Below are 20,281 nucleotides of genomic sequence, written 5' to 3'. Positions count from 1 at the left end.
TATCCCAAAGTTTAGGATTTACTTGTTCTGATGGAATGGGCCCTGGCAATGGGTCTTTGATAGCTTGGGAAAGGACAAGGCAGAGTGAGGAAGGAGATAGGTCAGTATTTATCAATTTAAGATCAAAAGTGAGAGTGGTACTTAATTTGGAAAGTATGTAGCAGCCCAGAAAGGGAAACTGGACAGGAAGGTAGTATTAAAAAGGAATGTATAAATGAGAAATTGCCAATTATGCAGTGTAAAAAATGAGTTTGACGTGGACGGCGGGAAAAACCCTCTACCCTGACAATAGAGGTGGGCGACAGGGAGATAGGACCACTAAACTCTTTAAGAACTGAAAAACTAGCTCCCGTGTCTAATAAGAAGGCAATCATCCTACCTGCCACCATCAAGGTTACCCTTGGCTCCGCAGAAGTGATCTTCATTGGGTGAGAGGAGCCAGGGTCCTGTCAGTCTTCAGAAGAAGCAATTCCCAGTAAGTCTGCTGTAGGTGTCATAGGTTGGCTGGCCCCACGTCCTCTCTGAGCCAAGGGGCAGTCAACCTTCCAGTGACCCTTTTTTTTGCAGAGAGGGCATGGCCCTGGCCGAGGTTTGGGATTGGGGCAACGTCTTACCCAGTGGCCCTCTTCACCGCATTTGTAGCATGGTCCAGGTGGTTGAGTTATGAAATGGCCGTTGGCCCCTGATGGCTTAGGCAGGTTAGGAATGATGGCCTTGGTGACACTGTTTGTAATGTTTTGAAGTAGCATTTGATAATTTTGGGTTTGAGATTTTTTATTTTCCCATCGGAAAATATCATCTCACCCCATGTGAACCTTAAAGGCTGTGTCTAAGATCACAGCCTGGGTTGTTAAGGGTCCGTGCTCCAAGAGCTTTAGCTTAAGTTTGATGTCAGGGTAACTTTGGTTAAAGAAATAAGTCATGAGAACATTTTTCTCATCTATTGTTTCAGGATCTAAGTTAGTATACTTAATAAAAGCCTCAGTAAGGCGTTGGAGGAAAGCTGAAGGATTTTCAGACTTATCTTGTATGACTTCCCGTAATTTATCATAATTGATAGCCTTTTTGGTGGAAGCGCTAAGTCTGCAAAGAATGCAGGTAATAAAAATGTCCCTACTTTTTCTCCCAGCATTATCATTATAATTCCACTTTGGCTGGGAGTTAGGGACCACGGTGTCACCTGTAGGATGCTCATTGTTTGACATATAAAATTGATCTGCTGCCTCTTTCAGCACAGTAGTTATATAAGTAGTTATATAAGCCCTCTCCCACACTCGTTTGCGCTCGTCAGAGGTTAGGGTATTGGCTAGAATAACAAAAACACCGTGCCAGGTAAGTCGATAGGACATAGTAATAAATTGAAATTCTTGAATAAAATGAGAAGGATTAGAAGTGAAGGAATCTAGTCTAACCTTAAGGTGTGTGAGTTCAGTCATATGAAAATGGATGTAGACGGAGACCACGCCATCTACTCCAGCTACCTCGTGGAGCGGAGCCAGGAGGTGAGAGGGAGCTGAAGGTCCCTCTAATTCTGGAGGTGATGGGAGTGGGATCTGGTGAGGGGACTGGATGAGTAGTGGGTAGAATTAGTTTGTAATTTGTGTATATTGTCACACGGTGGCACTGTAGGACCATGATATGGAGGAGCTGGAGGGAGCTAGGGATAAAGAGGTCCAGAAGAGTTTCTTGGAGCAGCTGGAGGTGGACTGAGGGAAGACCTGGAAGAACTCTGAGGGCTGGTTGGAGGGGAGGAGTTAGGAGACGAGCTCAGATTGGTTGACGGGGAAGTAGGAGGGACAGAAGGTGGAGGTAAGTGTGTGGTTGAGGGAGGAGCCAAATGTGGCAGCAGGAGCAGGAATTACTCCAGTTTGGGGACCGCGCTGGTGTGGTGGAGGTTCATCTGCTGGATCAAATAGGTTTGGTTCAGGGAGATAGAGAGTAGAAGAGCCCTTTGCTACTAGAATCTTGGAATTATCCAAACATAAATTAGGCTTGGTTCTAAGATATGAGAAGCACTGAACGTAGGGGACCTAGCTCCATTTGCCAAGGTGCTCACAGTAGTTAATATAAGTCTCGAATTAAAGAAAAATCAAATGACCCATAACTTGGCCAGATACCTTGGTTGTCTAGTTTGTAAAGTGGCCAAACCTGGTACAGAGTTTAATTAATTTTTTTGGCTTTAAATCTAATCCTAATTCCACTAGGTGGCCCAATAAGCACCCCAAGGGGGAGTTAGGTGGGATGGACTGGCCTGCACCCATGGCAATTCTTGCAGAAATAAAGCGTGAGTAGAGTCACTCCAGGACCAGGACAAAGAACTAACATCTTTGTTACTTTGTTGCTGGCGGAGAAAAGGAGAACACAGTCTAGGCCGGTTGTCACCATACACTAGAGCAGTGTCAGGCCCTTGAGGCCATGGAGAGATTGAGACCTGGCGCCAGGAATTTTCTTGTGAAGGCGTGGAAGCTCTGCGCTAAGCCAGGCAAAGTCAAGGGGAATAGGGAACTCAAGCCTCGAGAAATGGGTGAATCACCAGGAATGTAAGCAACCCAGCTCACGATTAGGGAAAACTCACTCCCAAAGGGGTACTTACCAAGTCTAGATGGTATTGGAGTTGAATGCTGGTTAGAGTGCCTTGGTGGATGGACACAAGCCAATGCTGCGGTGAGCACCGGGTGTGCAGGAAGGGGATAGGGAGCTCCCAGGAGCTAAAAACCCCATGGAAGGGGTATTAGCTACCTTTGGGAGCGTTCCCTGATTTCATCCTACTTCTGACACCAGATGAAAGGGGGGAATGCACTTATAAAGTTTAAAAGGCTTATTTGAGGCATACCTCACTGTTATGCACACTGGTAATTTAACCACGCCCCTAAGAATTCCTTTTCTTTCTGCATTTGATGCAGCCCAACAGAGCTTTTGTTTTGAAATAAATTTGACTACCCTGTTAAAAAAAAAAGAAAAAAAAAAGAAAGGGGGGAATGCACTCCGCAGAGATCTCATAGACCACCAAGGCTTGTATGAAAGGTCTTTATTGGTGTGTGTGTGGGGGATGTTGCAGGACAATACCAAGGAGGAGTGAGGAAAGAGAGAGAGCAAAGAAAAGTGCACCCTTATATCTTTATCTTTTCAGCCTGAGACATGTAAGTTAAAATGAATAATCACATTCTGATTAATGTTTTTTTTGTGTGTGTGTGTCACACATTACTTTTGTGAAGATCCATATAAAAGGTTTTTTCCTGGCTTGGCGCCTGTAGCTAAAGTGGCTAGGGTGTCAGCCACATACACCAGAGCTGGCAGGTTCAAATCCAGCCCAGGCCTGCCAAACAACAATGACAACTGCAACCAAAAGATAGCCGGGCATTGTGGCAGGCGCCTGCAGTCCCAGCTACTAGGGAGGCTGAGGCAGGAGAATTGCTCGAGCCCAAGAGTTGGAGGTTGCTGTGAGCTGTGGCACCATGGCACTCTACCCAGGGCTACAGCCTGAGACTCTGTCTCAAAAAAAAAGGTTTTTTTCCTAGATCTTATTATCTCAGTACCAAGAAAAGCTCTGATCCTAAGCAAAACATAAAAAAGTTTTTATCTTACGAACGCTGTGATTTGTGTAAGTTAGAACCCTCTTTGTTCTGGCTGCTGGAAAGCTCAATAAAACCTACAGCCCACCTCAACCAACTACCATAACCTATATTTAATTAATTTTTCTTATATTTTTGGAAAATATGTCAATTCCTATTTTTTGAAAAGTAGAATAAACAGACATTTTAGTCTCTAGCATTTCACTTATCCAAGGCATTTTAGAAAGTAGGTTTGTATTTCCTAGGCTTGCTTTATTACTTCCACAAATACCTCCAATTCTTACCCTGATGATATTACACATTCAACCTTACTAATTCCTCTGCAAAGAAACCTTCGCATTTTTTTTTTTTTTTGCACTTTTTGGCCAGGACCGGGTTTGAACCCACCACCTCCAGTATATGGGGCTGGCACCCTACTCCTTTGAGCCACAGGTGCCACCTGAAACCTTGGCATTTTTAAAGAAGAAAACTTCACATATAAACAGCTCAAGGCAGCCTGCATGGTAGAAAAATATTAGACCAGAAGACAAAAGAGACAAGTTTTTTTTTAAAAATTAAATCATAGCTGTGTACATTAATGCAATCATGGGGTACAATGTGCTGGTTTTATATACAATTTGAAATGTTTTCATCAAACTGGCTAACATAGCCTTCATGGCATTTTCTTACTTATGTGTTAAGACACTTATATTCTACACCTACTAAATTGGTGTAAGATGCACCATAGGTGTGGTCCCCCCAATTACTCTCCCTCCACCCATCCTCACCCCTCCCCTCCCCTCCCTCTCCCCGTTCCCCATCTTCTTGGGCTATAATTGGGTTATAGTTATAAATTGGTTTCATAGTAAGACTGAGTATATTGGATGCTTTTTCTTCCATTCTTGAGATACTTTGCTAAGAAGAATATGTTCCACCTCCATCCGTGTAAACATGTAAGAGGTAAAGTCTCCATCTTTCTTTAAGGTTGCATAATATTGTGTACATGATGTACATATACCACAATTTATTAATCCACTTGTGGAGTAAAGGGCACTTGGGTTTCTTCCATGACTTAGCAATTATGAATTGGGCTGCAATAAACATTCTGGTACATATATCTTTGTTATAACGTGATTTTTGGTCTTCTGAATATATACCTAGTAGAGGAATTGTAGGATCAAATGCCAGGTCTACTTTTAGGTCTCTAAGTGTTCTCCAAACATCTTTTCAAAAGGAACGTATTAGTTTGCATTCCCACCAGCAATGTAGAAGTGTTCCCTTTTCTCCACATCCACGCCAATATCTCTGGTTTGGGGATTTTGTGATTTGGGCTAATCTTACTGGAGTTAGATGATATCTCAAAGTAGTTTTGATTTGCATTTCTCTGATAATTAAGGATGATGAGCATTTTTTTCATGTGTCTCTTCAAGTCCCTTGCCCACACTGAGATGAGATCACTTGTTCTTTTCTTGCTAATACATTTGAGTTCTCTGTGGATCCTGGTTATTAAACCTTTGTTGGAGACACAACCTGCAAATATCTTTTCCCATTCTGAGGGCTATTTGCTTGCTTTACATACTGTGTTCTTGGCTGTGCAGAAGCTTTTTAGTTTGATCAGGTCCCAGTAGTGTATTTTTGATGCTGCTTCAATTGCCCGGGGAGTCCTCCTCATAAAATAGTCGCCTGGGCCAATTTCTTCAAGAGTTTTCCCTGCACTCTCTTCTAGTATTTTTATCATTTTATGTCTTAGGTTTAAATCTTTAATCCAGTGAGAGTCTATCTTAGTTAATGGTCAGAGGTGTGGGTCCAGTTTCAGTCTTTTACAGGTCACCAGCCAGTTAGGTATACTCCCAAATATTTCATCTTCTTTGGCACTACTGTGAAAGGAATAGAGTCCTTGACTGTTTGTTCGGCTTGGTTATTGTTGGTATATATAAAGGCTACAGATTTATGGGTGTCGATTTTGTAGCCTGAGACCTTGCTATATTCCTTGATCACTTCTAAAAGTTTTGTAGTAGAAGCCCTACTGTTTTCCAGATATATGATCATACCTTCTGCGAAGAGTGAAAGTTTGATCTCTTCTGACCCTATGTGGATACTCTTGATCGCCTTTTCTTCCCTAATTGCGATGGCTAAGACTTTGATTACAATGTTAAAGAGCAATGGAGACAATGGGCAACCTTGCCTGGTTCTTGATCTGAGGGGAAATGATTTCAATACAATATTGGCTGTGGGTTTGCCATAGATGGCCTCTATCAGTTTAAGAAATGTCCCTTCTGGGTGGTGCCTGGGGCTCAAATAAGTAGGGCGCCGGCCCAATATGCTGGAGGTGGTGGGTTAAAACCCAGCCCCTGCCAAAAACTGAAAAAAAAAAAAAGAAATGTCTCTTCTATACTAATTTTCTTAAGTGTTCTGATCATAAATGGATGCTGGATATCATCAAATGCTTTTTCTGCATCGATTGAGAGAATCATATGGTCTTTGTTTTTTAATTTGTTTATGTGCTGAATTATATTTATAGATTTACATGTATTGAACCAGCCTTGAGACCCTGGGATAAAACCCACTTGGTCATGATGTATATTGTTTGACGTGTTGCCGGATTCTGTTTGTTAGGATCTTGCATCTATATTCATTAGTGATATTGGTCTATAATTTTATTTTCTTGTTGGGTCTTTTCCTGGTTTGGGGATCAAGGTGATGTTTGCTTCATATAATGTGTTGGGTAGTAGTCCTTCTTTTTCTATGTTTTGGAAAAGGTTGAGTAATACAGGTGCTAGTTCCTCTTTAAAGGTTTGGTAGAATTCTGATGTGAAGCCATCTGGTGCCAGGCATTTCTTTTTAGGGAGATTTTGTATGGTTGATGCTATTTCAGAACTTGATATAGGCCCATTCAACATTTCCACTTGATTCTGGCTAAGTCTTGGAAGGTGACCAAGTATTGGTCAATTTCCTTCACATTTTCATATTTCTGAGAATAGAGTTTCTTGTAATATTCATTAAGGATTTTTTTGAATTTCTTTTTTTTTTTTGTGGAGACAGAGTCTCACTTTATGGCCCACAGTAGGGTGCCATGGCATCACACAGCTAACAGCAACCTCCAACTCCTGGGCTTAAGCGATTCTCTTGCCTCAGCCTCCCGAGTAGCTGGGACTACAGGCACCCGCCACAACGCCCAGCTATTTTTTGGTTGCAGTTCAGCCAGGCTGGGCTTGAACCCGCCACCCTCCGTATATGGGGCTGGCGCCTTACCAACTGAGCCACAGGCACCGCCCTAGGATTTTTTTTGAATTTCTGAGGAGTCTGCTGTTATTTTGTCATTAACGTTTCTGATTGATGAAATTAGAGAATTTACCCTTTTTTCCTGGTTAGGTTAGCCAAAGGTTTATCTATTTTATTGACCTTTTCAAAAAACCAACTTTTTGATTTATTGATCTGTTGTGTAATTCTTCTGTTTTCAATTTCATTTTATTCTGCTCTAATTTTGGTTATTTCTTTTCTTCTACTGGGTTTTGGGTTGGAATGTTCTTCCTTTTCCAGTGGCTTAAGATGTTCCGTTAAGTTGTTTAACTTCCTCTCTTTCCATTCTCTTGAGGAAGGCTTGCAGTGCTATAAATTTCCCTGTTAGGACTGCCTTTGCAGTATCCCAGAGGTTCTGATCATTGGTGTCTTCATTGTCATTTTGTTCCAAAGATTTGGCAATTTCCTTCTTAATCTCATCTATGACTCAGCTATCATTAAGCATAAGGTTATTTAACTTCCATGTTTTTGTATGAGGATGCGGATTCCTATTGTTACTGAGTTCAACTTTTATTCCATGGTGGTCTGAGAAGATGCAAGGAATAATTTCTATTCCTTTAAATTTACTGAGGTTAGACTTGTGACCTAAGATGTGATCGATTTCTGGAGTATGTTCTGTGGGCTGATGAGAAGTATGTGTATTCAGTTTTGTTGGGATGAAATGTTCTGTAGATGTCTGCTAAATTCAAATGTTGGATGGTTAGGTTTAAATCTAAAATTTCTTTGTTCTGCTTCTTCTTGGAAGATTTATCCACCACTACCAAAGGAGTATTAAATCTCTGACTATTATGGAGCTGGAGGAAATCAAGTTGCACATGTCTGTTAGAGTGTTTCTTATAAACTGAGGTGCGTTCTGGTTGGGTGCATAAATATTAATAATTGAATTTTCATCATATTGAGTATTACCCTTAACAAATATGAAGTGACCATTCTTATCCTTCCTTGCTTTTGTTGGTTTAAAGCCTATTGTATCTGCAAATAGAATTGCAACACCTGCTTTTTTCTGATTACCATTTGCCTGAAATATGGACGACCATCCTTTCACCCTGAGTCTATATTTATCTTTTAAGATAAGATGTGATTCTTGTATGCAGCACATATCTGGCCTGAGTTTTTGTATCCAGTCAGCCAACCTGTGCCTCTTTAGAGGACAGTTTAAGCCGTTCACATTAATAGAGAATATTGATAAGTCTTGTAAAATTTTGGGTATCGAGTTTTTCAAAAGTCCACTGGACATTTTTAATCCTTTCACCGCTGTGGAAGTTGGAGTTTGATCAAAAGTTTCTGAGTGAGTTTACTTTTTTGGTAGAGGATTGTGCTGGTCATTATGGAGGATAGGTCTGAGAATATTCTGAAGAGCTGGTTTGGTTATGGCAAATTTCTTCAACATGTGAATGTCATTAAAGTATTTAACTTCTCCATCATAAATGAAACTGAGTTTAGCTGGATATGGGATCTGGGGTTGAAAGTTATTTTGTTTTAGAAGATTAAAAGTCGATGACCACCCTCTTCTGGCTTGAAAATTTCAGCAGAGAGATCTGCAGTCATTCTAATATTCTTCCCTTTGTACATAATGGTTTTCTTACGTCTGGCTGCTTTCAGAATTTTCTCTCTCTCTCTTTTTTTTTTGTAGTTGAGATTTTATTGGTTGTGTTGAGCATCAGTATAGACATTTCAATTTGTATACACAATTCTTAACGTGTGTACCCAAAATCTAAAAAGTCATTTATTGTAATATTTTTTAAAACTTTTATTCCAGTGACTTTCCAGATTAAAATTTGGAGGCAAATTTTCCTTAAGAGGATACCAAGTACCAGTATCTTCAAATGCTGATAAGCTGTTAGGTAAGTCCCACCAATTCACACTTCATTACCATATGCTACATGCTCAGATTTTCAGTCCTACACAGCACAGCAACAAAGTTATTAGGAAAACAGGAGTACCACAACCAAAGATGTTAAGGGGTGTACACAGTTCTGATACAGAGAGTCATGATCATGGGAGTACAATTCTAGTACAAAACAACATGGGACTAGAAGTAATTTAAAATGTTCACACTTCAAATGCAAGACTGGAACTCCATACTGCCATTTAGTATGCTTTGTATTACAGGATATAAAAACTAACCCCCATCTATGGAATGTTAAGCTCATACCCAAGATAGTCAAAGCCTCCCATTAATTCAACATCCCACACTATTTTCTGATGGTACCAAAAAATAAACAACCAGCAAATGATTTCTCGTCTTAAAAAAAAGCAATTTACACTTAAAAAATGGGATGAGGTGGGATTCCCTCCTTCTTAAAAATGTTTCTAGAGCTACTTAAAAACTTGTATTTACAAAATAGTTGATAAAAATATTCCTCTGGATTGTACAAGAAGGGAGACAGGGACCCCTGATAAGACATGGTATATGATATTAATCAGACTTGACTTCTTTCTCTCCTGCTTCGTCAGCGGCTGGATTCTCCTCAGTTTATTTTCTCCATTTTCTCCTGGTAAATCTTCTTTAGTTTCTTGGTTAGCCACTTCAGCCTGCTTTCCCTTTGCTCCTCTTTTCCCTTTCGGTTGCACTTTTTCGTCTGAAGATTTATCCCTTGCTGCTGCCTTTTTGGGCTTCGTTTCCACTTTCACAGGAGCAGGTTTAGCTGACAACTGTGCTGACCTCTTCTTGGGCTCTTCCTTCCCCACTCCTTCAGCAGAGCTGACCTTCCTCTTCAGCATCTGGGTGGCAGGCAGGGCGAGTGCTGGGTGCCTGCAGGCCGCGGCGTGCAGAGAGCCTTCACGAAGCTGCACTGCCTGGCTGCTGCTGCTCCTGCTGCCTGAGCTGCTGAGACCTGCGGCGGGGGCGCTGGGAGAATTGGATGGAACTGGATTCCAGAATTTTCTCTTTCTTATTAACTTTAGTGAAGTAAATCATGATGTGGGGATTTGTTATTCTGGTTGAGTCATGCTGGGGTTCTGAAACTGTCTGCTATCTGAATTTCAGAATCTCTTGGCATGTTTGGAAAATTCTCTTTCATAATTTCATGGAGAAGGGCCTCTGTGCCTTGCGAAGCCACTTCATTGCTTTCAGGAATTCCAATGAAGTGGATATTAGCCTTCTTTGAATTATCCCAGAGCTCTCTGAGAGAAAGATCTGTTTTTACTCTCCATTTCTCTTCCTCTTTCAGAGTTTGGGAGCATTCAAAAGCTTTTCCTTCAGTGTCAGAAATCCTTTCTTCTGCTTGCTCCACTCTGTTACTGAGGGAATCTACTGTATTTTTCAGATATTTGAGGGCTGGAAATTCTTGCTTCCATGTTCAAAATTTTTGGTGGTTTTGTCTTTAAATTCGTTGAATTCTTGAGATAACTTTTGAATTTCTCCTTGAATTTCTAATTCCAAATTTTCCTCCATTCTATTAATCTTGTTTGCAATCCAAATTCTTAATTTGATTTCTGACATCTCAGCCATCTGTTTATGAATTGGATCTTCAGTTACATCTGCCATATCTTTCCTTGGGGGAGGTTGATCTACTCTGGTTATTCATGTTATCAGAGTTTTTCTGCTGATTCCGGCCCATGATTATTTTACACCATTTGACTTTTCCCCTGGAGCTTTGCCAAGGACCAGTATAGTGCTACGACCTGAGAAACTAGGGACCTGTTTGGTGTGGTGGGGCTAAGTGGCTCTGTCTTGTTTTCGGCTGGTCTCTTTCTGACTCTAGTGAAACAGTTACTCTGGGTTGAAGTCTCAGCTGTGGAGAAATACCAGCAATTAAGTCACCTGGCCCCCCCCCAGGCAACCATTGGAAAAGGAAAATGAAATCTTCCTACAACCACATACCCAGGGAACTACTTGGACAGTCCTCAGTTGATTGGCTCAGTTCAAAAGGTCCAAATCAATTGTCTCAGTCAGCACCTGTCTCAGGAGGAAGAGTTTAAAAGGTCTCTGGCAACTAGATTGCAGGGGTCTGCTGACAACTCAAATATGACTTGCTCTGGTGCTCTGTGAGGTCCGGAGGACCCACCCAGCAAATAGATTAGTCTGGGAAGGTTTATGACTCCTTCTCCACCTTGTACCTCTGTCAGACCCAGTCACTGATAACCCCGCAGGGTTGTGACCCAGTTGCCTCCAATGAGCAGATAGTCCAGGGGTTTGCACCTGCCTGAATCACAAGGAAATCTATGTCTCCTCAGCCAGGTCACTGCTCCCTGCTCTGTCTGGCAGGGGGAGGTGAGGCCTGACAACCTTGGGCAGGCACTTGATGGAGGCTTGGGGTGTTCACTCAGTTCTAGCTCCGTCCCTGATTGATGTTACTGACAGAACAGAACAACTTTGTGGAATTTGTTTTTGTCCCAGCTAAATTTCCCTGCAGAAGAGAAGCTGTGTTGAGTTCACAGAACCTGAGCCTCAGGCCCTATCTTTGCTGCTGCAGGTTTGTATTCACAGCATGGTTAGCTGTCAGTTCTAGCCTCCTGCCCTCCTTTGTCCAGGCTGATGATCCCCTGAGGGTTGGGTGCATCTTAGGCTCAGTAACGCAGTCCTCTGTGTCAGCCCTGCCTTGGGAGCTGGCACTGTGCATGTGTTTACTAGTCCCCGCACTCCACCCAGGCCAGTACTGCCTCAGGCAAACCCTTTACTCACAGGGACTGCTTTTCCGTCCCAGATTTGTTCTGCTGGTGGTTGCCACTTGAGCAGAGCAATAATTTCTCTGGTTGCCCAGAGAGACAGGGGGTGTGACTCCAGAATATCCAGGGGTGAGCCCTATTGTTTCCAAAAATGGCTGCTGCTCTGTGTCTTGGGGCACCAATGCTCCGGCGTGGTTCCCTCTCAGCCAACCATCCTATCCTCCCTCCTGTGCTGCAGAATCAGCACTGACCAGCTGCAGTCTAGGCCCTGTCCGCACTCTTCGAGAAATCACGCAAGAATCTGGACTCCTGGGGGACAGGCCTCCAGACCTCAGAGTGAGAGTGGAGGAGAATGCTGGGAGCTCAGAATTTCAGGTAGAGAATATATACAGTTTTACACAGTTTTATGCCTGGGAGGAGAGCACCATGGCACCCTAGTAGGGGAAATAGGTCCAGTTTTTAGAGGTTGTCTCCTGTGGAGTATAATGGGAGGACTTTTGAACTCTGCTCATTTGTTTATGGGGTACTCCAAGCCGTTCTCATGGGGGAGGAGACTCCCTCTACTTGGTGATGGATTTTGTACCTTTTATTTGTATCCTTGGGGTCACAGCTTCCCTCAGTAGGGTTAATGTGCATTCTTCAACCTTCTCTCCTGGCACAGCTCTAATCCACCAGGTTACTTGCTAAATTTCTGTTCTTTAACTCTCCTTCTGGATGGGAGCCTCTGTGGAAAGCTGGCTTCAGTCAGCCCTCTTGTCTCCGCCCTGGTAATTTCCTTCTTAATCTCGTCTATGACCCAGCTATCATTTAGCATAAGGTTATTTAGCTTCCATGTTTTTGTATGAATATGCAGGTTCCTGTCGTTACTGAGTTCAACTTTTATTCCATAATGGTCCAAGAAGATGCAAGGAATATTTCTATTCTTTTAAATTTGCTGAGGTTAGACTTGTGACCTAAGATGTGATCGATTTTGGAGTATGTTCCGTGGGCTGATGAGAAGTATGTATATTCAGTTTTGTTAGGATGAAATGTTCTGTAGATGTCTGTTAAATCCAAATGTTGAATTGTTAAATTTAAATCTAAAACTTCTTTGCTTAGCTTCTTATTGGAGGATCTATCCAACACTGCCAAAGGAGTGTTAAAATCTCTGACTATTATGGAGCTGGAGGAAATCAAGTTGCTCATGTCTGTTAGAGTCTCTCTTATAAATTGAGGCACATACTGTTTGGGTACATGAATGTTAATAATTGAAATCTCAACATATTGAGTATTACCCTCAACAAATATGAAGTGACTGTCCTCATCTTTGCTAACTTTTGTTGGTTTAAAGCCTATTGTATCTCAAATAAAATCACAACACCTGCTTTTTACTGATTTCCATTTGCCTGAAATATAGATGACCATCCCTTCTCCCTGAGTCTATATTTATCTTTTAAGGTAAGATGAGATTCTTGTATTCAGCAGATATCTGGCCTGAGGTTTTGTATCCAGTCAGCCAACCCGTGCCTCTTTAGAGGACAATTTAAGCCATTCACATTAATTGAGAATATTGATAAGCCTGGTAGAATTTTGGGTATCCAGTTTTTCAAAAATCCAGTGAACATTTTTAATCCTTTTGTCACTTTGGAAGTTGGAGTTTGATCAAAATTTTCTGAGTGAGTTTACTTTTGTGGTGGAGGATTGCATTGGTCATTATGGAGGATATGTTGAGAATATCCTGGAGAGCTGGTTTAGTTATGGCAAATTTCAACATGTGAATGTCATTAAAGTATTTATTTTCTTCATGATAAATGAAATTCAGTTTCAATGGATACAGGATCCTGGGTTGAAAATTATTTTGTTTTAGGAGATTAAATTTGATAACCAGGTTTTAACAGAGAGATCTGTAGTCATTCTAATATTCTTCCCCTTGTAGGTTATGGTTTTCTTATATGTGGCCGCTTTCAGAATTTTCTCCTTCTTATTAACTTTAGTGAAGGTAATTATGATGTGTCTGGGGGTTGTCTTATTTGGGTTGAGTCATGCTGGGGTTCTGAAACTGCTATCTGAATTTCAGAATCTCTTGGCATGTCTGGAAAGTTCTCTTTCATAATGTCATAAAGAAGGGCCTCTGTGCTTTGTGAAGCAACTTTGTCACCTTCAGGAATTCCTATGAAGCGAGTATTAGTTTATTCGAATTATCCCAGAGCTCTCTGAGAGAATGATCCATTTTTGCTCTCCATTTCTCTTCCTCTAGGAATGGGAAGAGAAATGGAGAGCTCTTGGGAGCATTCAAAAGCTTTGTCTTCAATGTCAGAAATCCTTTCTTCCGCTTGCTCCATTCTGTAACTGAGGGATTCTACTGTATTTCTCAGATCTTTGAGGGTTGCAAATTCTTGTCTTAATGTGTCAAAATCTTTGGTAATTTTGTCTTTGAATTCATTGAATTCTTGAGACAACTTTTGAATTGCTCCTTGAATTTCTAATTCCAACTTTACCTCCATTCTATTAATCTTATTTGCAATCCAAACTCTGAATTCAATTTCTGACATCTCAGTCATTTGTCTATGAATGGGATCTTCAGTTGTGTCCAGCATTTCTTTCCTTGGGGGAGTTGATCTACTCTGGTTATGTATGTTACCAGAGTTTTCTGCCGATTCTGCACCATGATTATTTTATACCATTTGGCTAGATGAGCAGATAAGATGAAGTTGGGTTGGGGGGCTCCTGGAGTAGTGATTAACCAGCCCTTTTCCCAAGAGCTGTGACTGGTGTCTGTACCTACAGGTTTGCAAAGGACCCGTACAGTGCTATGGCCTGAGACACTGGGGAGTTACTTGGTGTGGTGGGGCTAAGTGGCTCTGTCTTGTTTTCAGCTGGTCTCTGTCCTACCCTAGTAAATTATTTACTCTGGGTTGAAGTCTCAGCTGTGGAGAAATACCAGAAATTAAGTCACCCCAACCCCGACGGGCAGCAACTGGAAAAGGCAAATCAAACCTGCCCACAACTACACACCCAGGGTACCAGTTTGGATAGTCCTTGGGTAATTAGTCCAGTCTGAGAGATCCAAATCAATTGTTCCAGTCAGCACCCGATCTCAAGAGAGGGAGTTCAAAAGGTCTCCAGCTACTTAATAGCAGAGGTCTACTGGCAGCTTGAGTGTGACTCACTCTGGTGCTCCATGGAGTCAGAAGGACCCCCCACCCCACCAACAGCAAATGAATTAGTCTGAGAAGTTTGATGACTCCTTTCCTCACCTTGCACCTCTGTCACACCCAGTCACTGGTAACCCCACAGGGCTATGACCCAGTTCCCTCCAATGAGCAGATGCTCCAGTGGGTTGAGCCTGTCTGAGTCACAGAGAGATCTTATGTCTCCTCTGCCAGGCCTCTGCACTCTGCCACTATCCAGCAGGGGAAGCTGAGGCCTGACAACCTCAGGTGGTTAATGGAAGCTGGAGCGGTTCACTCAATTCCAGCCCTGCCCCTGATTGATGTTGCTGACACTTATATTGTACAGAATTTGTGATTCTTTCCTGGCTGTATTCCCCTGCAGACCAGGCGCTGTTTGAGTTCACAGAAACTGTGACTCAGCCCCCATCTGTGCTGCTGCCCAGAGCTGGTGTTTTTATCTCCCCTGCAGTCTGTGTTGGGGCGGGTGTGGTTAGAACTCACACTCGGCTCAGAGTTCCAGCCTGGCTGGGCCTGCCTGCCTTTGTCTCAGCTATGATCCCCTGAGGGCTGGATGTTTCTTACGCTCACTAAAGCAGTCCTGGTGCAGCCCCGCCCTGGGAGTATGCTGTCTCTGTACATGCATCTTCAATTCTCTGTCCCTCCGTGCTCCGCCTAGGTAGGTACCGCATCAGGCATGCCCTTTGCTCACGGGGCCTGTGTTACCATCCCAGATCCATTCCACCAGTGTCTGCCACTGGAGAAGATGCCTGGCTTCCTCTGGTTGCCCAGAGAGACAGGGAGTATCCTTCCAAAATATCCCCCTATTTTTCCTGCTGCTGCTGCTGCTGCTGCTCTGTGCTGGAGGGGTTTGGGGGGCACCGCCTCTCCCTTTCCCTGTACCTTTCCTTCAGTCCACTGTTTTCTCCTTATCCCTGTACCGCAGAATCAGCACAGACCTGCAACAGCTCACATCCTATCCACGCCTCTTGAGAAAATACCCAAGAATCTGGACTCCATGGGGGACAGGCTCCATGGGGGACAGGACACTCGGGGTGGGAGTGGAGGGGAGTGCTGGGAGTTCTGAATTACAGGTAGAGAATATATACAGTTTTATACAGTTTTATGCCTGGCAGGAGAGTGCCATGGCACCCTAGTAGGGAAAGGAAGTCCAGTTTTTAGAGGGTCTCTCCCGTGGGATAAAATGGGAGGATGTTTGAATTCTGCTTGCTTGTTTGTAGAAAGCATAGATAAAATGGGAGGATGTTTGAACTATGCTTGTTTGTTTGTAGAAAGTATAATGTGAGCTGTTCTCGTGGGAGAGGGGACTTCTGTCTGCTTGGTGATGGATTTTGTACCTATTGTTTGTATCCTTGGGGTCACAGCTCACCTCAGCAGGGTTAATGTGCATTCTTCAACCTTCTCTCTTGGCTCAGCTTCAAAACATCAGCTTACTTGCTGAACTTCTGTCCTTTAACTCTCCTTCTGGACAGGAGTCTCTCTGGAAAGCTGGCTCCAGTCAGCCATCTTGCCTCTGCCAAGAGACAAGTTTTAGTCTCATCACTACCACTTAATGAACAGTGTTTGATAAAGTATAGCCTCTCTCTGGGCCTTAGTTCCTTATTGGAGTTGAACTTATTGCCAAGTTACTCTGGCAATAATGTTTCATGAGTCTATTGAACATGGTATAGATGAGGAGGAGGTTACAAGATCAGGCTCACCACCTACATGCAGCATCCAGGCCACACAGAATCCATTTTGTGCTTTAGGAAAGGGATCCTGTGACAGCAAAATCAGGAGCTTTCTCAGTAAGGAGAAAGTCCAAGTCCCAAGTGTTAAACAGCAACTAGCCACTCAGACCAATGGCAAGTAGCCGAGGTGAAGAAAGAAAGTATGTTGTGAGGTCTAATGCCCAGTGACACACAAGACTCAACTATGAGGGATCTGGGGAAGCCCCAGGTGAAAGGAGTATCTGAATAACTTGTGTAACTGTGAGCATTTGCATCTGTCTGAATGCATTCCGAGACTAAGTATAAACATGTGTCTATTCATTGTTCTCTATTGATGTTCACTTGGATGTCTTGAAAACTTGTATGTTAAATAAATGTCTAAAGTAATGGTCCCATTGGCTTCTGCCATAAATTGAAGGGTGTCTTTCTATTAAGGGAAAAGAAAATGTATCCAAGAAGTTGATAAAAGCTGACCCTAATAGCTAATAAAAAAGAGAATTTTGGTCTCATTCCAGTTCCCTGCTATCCTCCAAAGTAGCAGAGATCTTCTGTGAGTGTAAAGCTGTTTCTGGATAGGAGTTTTCTGATAGTCATCCTTGCCATTGTCCCAAATGATAGTGGGCTCTGACAGGGGTTTGATGGTGTACCCAGAGAAGAAACCAGGAAAGGTTTAGACCAAGTTTAATGAAAGGGAACCAAGACCCGCCTGGGCAAAGATGGTAACAGCACTGAGATGGTTTGGGGCTAGGTTTGTATTTGGCATTGGAGGAAGAAGATTCCACAGGTTGCTGAAGCAGCTAGGGTCTTTCCAGTGGAACTCTTGAGGCAGGGCCTTTTGCTCTTGGAGGTGAGGAATGAAAAGGGTTTAGGCCCCTAACAGGCTGGAATGCTAGGAAGGACACCCCACTCAGCTACACATGATGCAAGTACCACTGAAGAGGTACACACCTCCTCCAACTCCTGGACTCCTCAAGGTGATTCTCTTGCTTCAGCCTCTCGCACCTATTGTTGGGTCCACATCGGACATGTTCTTCACTTTGGAGGCAGCACCCTGTCTTTATCCTGCATGGAAGAAGCCTCGACAGTATCCCCAAAGACACAGTTGTAGGGAAGGAAAAAAATTTAGTCTTTTAGGGTTTTGGTTGGACCTGAAAATTAAATTAACAAAACAGATTAACAGGAAGGAGAAAGCAAGTATTTTCTATGTACGAGTCTGCATAAGAAATGAAGACCCAGAGAAGTAGCAAAAAGTAATACCAGATTGAGCAAAGAGAATTGTGGAAAAGAAGATAACATACATATAAGGAAAGACTAAAGGAAAATAAGAGTTATTTTTATTTTTATTTTTTAGAGACAGAGTCTTACTTTATTACCCTTGGTAGAGTGCTGTGGCATCACTGCTCACAGCAACCTCCAACTCCTGGACTCCTCAAGGTGATTCTCTTGCTTCAGCCTCTTGCACCTATTGTTGGGTCCACATCGGACATGTTCTTCACTTTGGAGGCAGCACCCTGTCTTTATCCTGCAGGTAAGTAGAAAAACCTAGAATTGAAATCTCAAGAGCTCATTGGGCTGTATTCCTAAGCTGCTTAAGCTTTTGTTGAGAAAATGAATTCTCCCAGACAGTGATTACAGAAGTGGAGGAATCAATCTGGCCTCTCTCATCTCCAGACCTCTCTACACATTGCCATATTTCTGAAAGTAGCCTTCACAATCCTGAAGTCTGAAAGAACTTTTTTGCTTGGTTCATAAGGAACCAGAGGATGACTGCGAGGCAGAATCTGAGTTGGAATGCAGTTGAAGAAATTGTGCAAACAGCAATAAATGCTGTTGGAGAAGAAGATGCTAGAGGGAAAGACTCAGATAAAGAGGAGGAAATGGATACTAGTGAAGGGAAGTACTTGTAGCCAAGATGATGAGATGGGTTGCACCTGGGGAATGGGAGAAGCTGCTGTAGAGGATGAGACTGATGAGACCCATTGTCTTAGTTTCAGCAAGAAAGGGATGTCTTTTATATAAAGGATCCAAAAAAGGCTCTCCAAAGTTTTTTTTGACCAAGAAGGAGAAGAATTAGATTATGAATCTGATGAACAAGGATGTAGTACTTGGCTCTGCAGGGTGAGGTTACCTGTGGATGATTCAACTGGAAAACAGCTGGTGGCTGAGGCTATTCACTCAGGAAAGAAAAAAGAAGCAATGATCCAGTGCTCACTGGAAGCTTGTTGGATCCTTGATACTTTGGGATTACTGCAGCAGGAAGCAGTATCTTAGAAAAGGAAAGCCAAGACTTTTATGGTGATGATGACACATTCCTTGATTGAACTGGCCTGGTTGAGAACAAACATCTGAACCAAATGAAGAAGGCTGGCAAGATTGACTAGAAGCCAGAGACCTTTGAATCATTGGCTGCAAAGTTAAATGATGCTGAGAGGGAACTCTCTGAAATTTCTGAGAAGCTGAAAGCCTCGAGCAAGTCTCTATCAGAGTCACAATCTCAGGATTCTTTAGATGCATTCACATCAGAAATGAAATCAGGGAGTATATTAGATGGTATGTCTGGGAAGAAACTTCACCTGAGAACATTTAAACTAAGGAAAGAACAACAGAGACTTAAAGGGTTTATAAAAATTAGCCAGCAGAAATTCCAGAACTGAAAAAGACTGAAAGTCAAACTACAGATGCAGAAAATAAATTTTAAAAGCTTACATTGCCTCTCTTTGGTGCCATGAAAGGAGGAAGCAAATTCAAATTAAAAACCGGAATAGTAGGCAAGTTACACCCACAAGTCTCCAGAACTCCCTCCAGCTCTGTTGAGAATGAAGGATGAGCCTGAAGTAGAAGAGGAGGAGGAAGAGGAAGAAGAGAAAGAAAAGGTGGCGTCTGTGGCTCAAAGAAGTAGAGTGCCGGCCCCATATGCCAACCCTGGCCAAAAACTGCAAAAAAAAAAAAAAAAAAAAAAAAGAGAGAGAAAGAAAAGGAAGAGCTTGTAAACAAAAAAGCAGAGGATGGAAGCAATAGGCCACAGCTTGAGATAGAGCCAGAAGCCACACAGGAAATGAAGCCTCCTGTGGATCTCACACGTTCTAAAGAAAAGCAAATCCATGAAAACATGTCTCAACTCAGCCAGGGGGAACGAATAAAGATTATCAAGAGATTAACAAGACATCTTCATCACTTGAGGAACTCTCAGCATCAAAGAATGAATATGAGGGAAGCAGAGCTGAATTGAAGAAAAAGAAATTTTCTGGTCCAAGCAAATTTCCAACAACACTTTCTTACAAATATCCTGATGATGACCCAGACTACTGGGTGTGTATGGGTCACACCTGAAGGCCAAAGTGGAGATGACAGAACCCACCTGAATGACAAGTATGGCTATCGATTGCTTCAGAATCCCAAAGGAAGACCTTATGGACCCTGTGACATGATATTTGGGATAATATATCAAAGTGAATGGTCAGAGAAATTCGGATGATCATTTTTAAACTCTCATGACTGGCTTTTCGCTTGTACTCTTGGCTTCCTAAATCTATTTGCCCATCTGATTCTTCTGAATTCGATATTTATATTTAAAAGTATTTGTGTATGTATGTAAAAAGAGAACCATATATTTTGGGAATGAGTAAAGTGAGGAACATGAGTCCATAAAAGTGAGAAGACAAAAAAAAAAAAAAATTGCTGGCAAATGAGGAGGTTGGCAGACTCCTGTCTCCAAAAATACCAGGGTCCTAACTCCTGTTTTACTTAGCATAACATCCTTAAGGTGCATCCGTGTTTTGGCGTATGTCAGAATTTACTTCCTTCTTAAAGACTGAGTAATATCCCATTTGATACACACCACATTTTGCTTATTCATTCATTGGTTGGTGGACTCTTGGGTTGCTTTCAGATTTTAGCTACCGTGACTAATGCTGCTATAACACGAGTGTAAAAATGACTC

The 20,281-nt window shown here is 42.4% G+C and overlaps 1 pseudogene; it reads left to right on the top strand.

The window, feature by feature from the left end:
* The first annotated feature begins 1,442 nt into the window (after window positions 1–1,442).
* LOC128566469 (kanadaptin-like) lies at window positions 1,443–19,816 on the top strand (annotated as a pseudogene).
* The last annotated feature ends 465 nt before the right edge of the window (window positions 19,817–20,281 follow it).

The sequence above is a fragment of the Nycticebus coucang genome, chromosome 15 (assembly GCF_027406575.1).
Source record: "Nycticebus coucang isolate mNycCou1 chromosome 15, mNycCou1.pri, whole genome shotgun sequence".
NCBI lineage: Eukaryota > Metazoa > Chordata > Mammalia > Primates > Lorisidae > Nycticebus > Nycticebus coucang.
The sequence above is the reverse complement of the archived record's forward strand: the minus strand, read 5'-3'. Positions and strand labels throughout refer to the sequence as shown.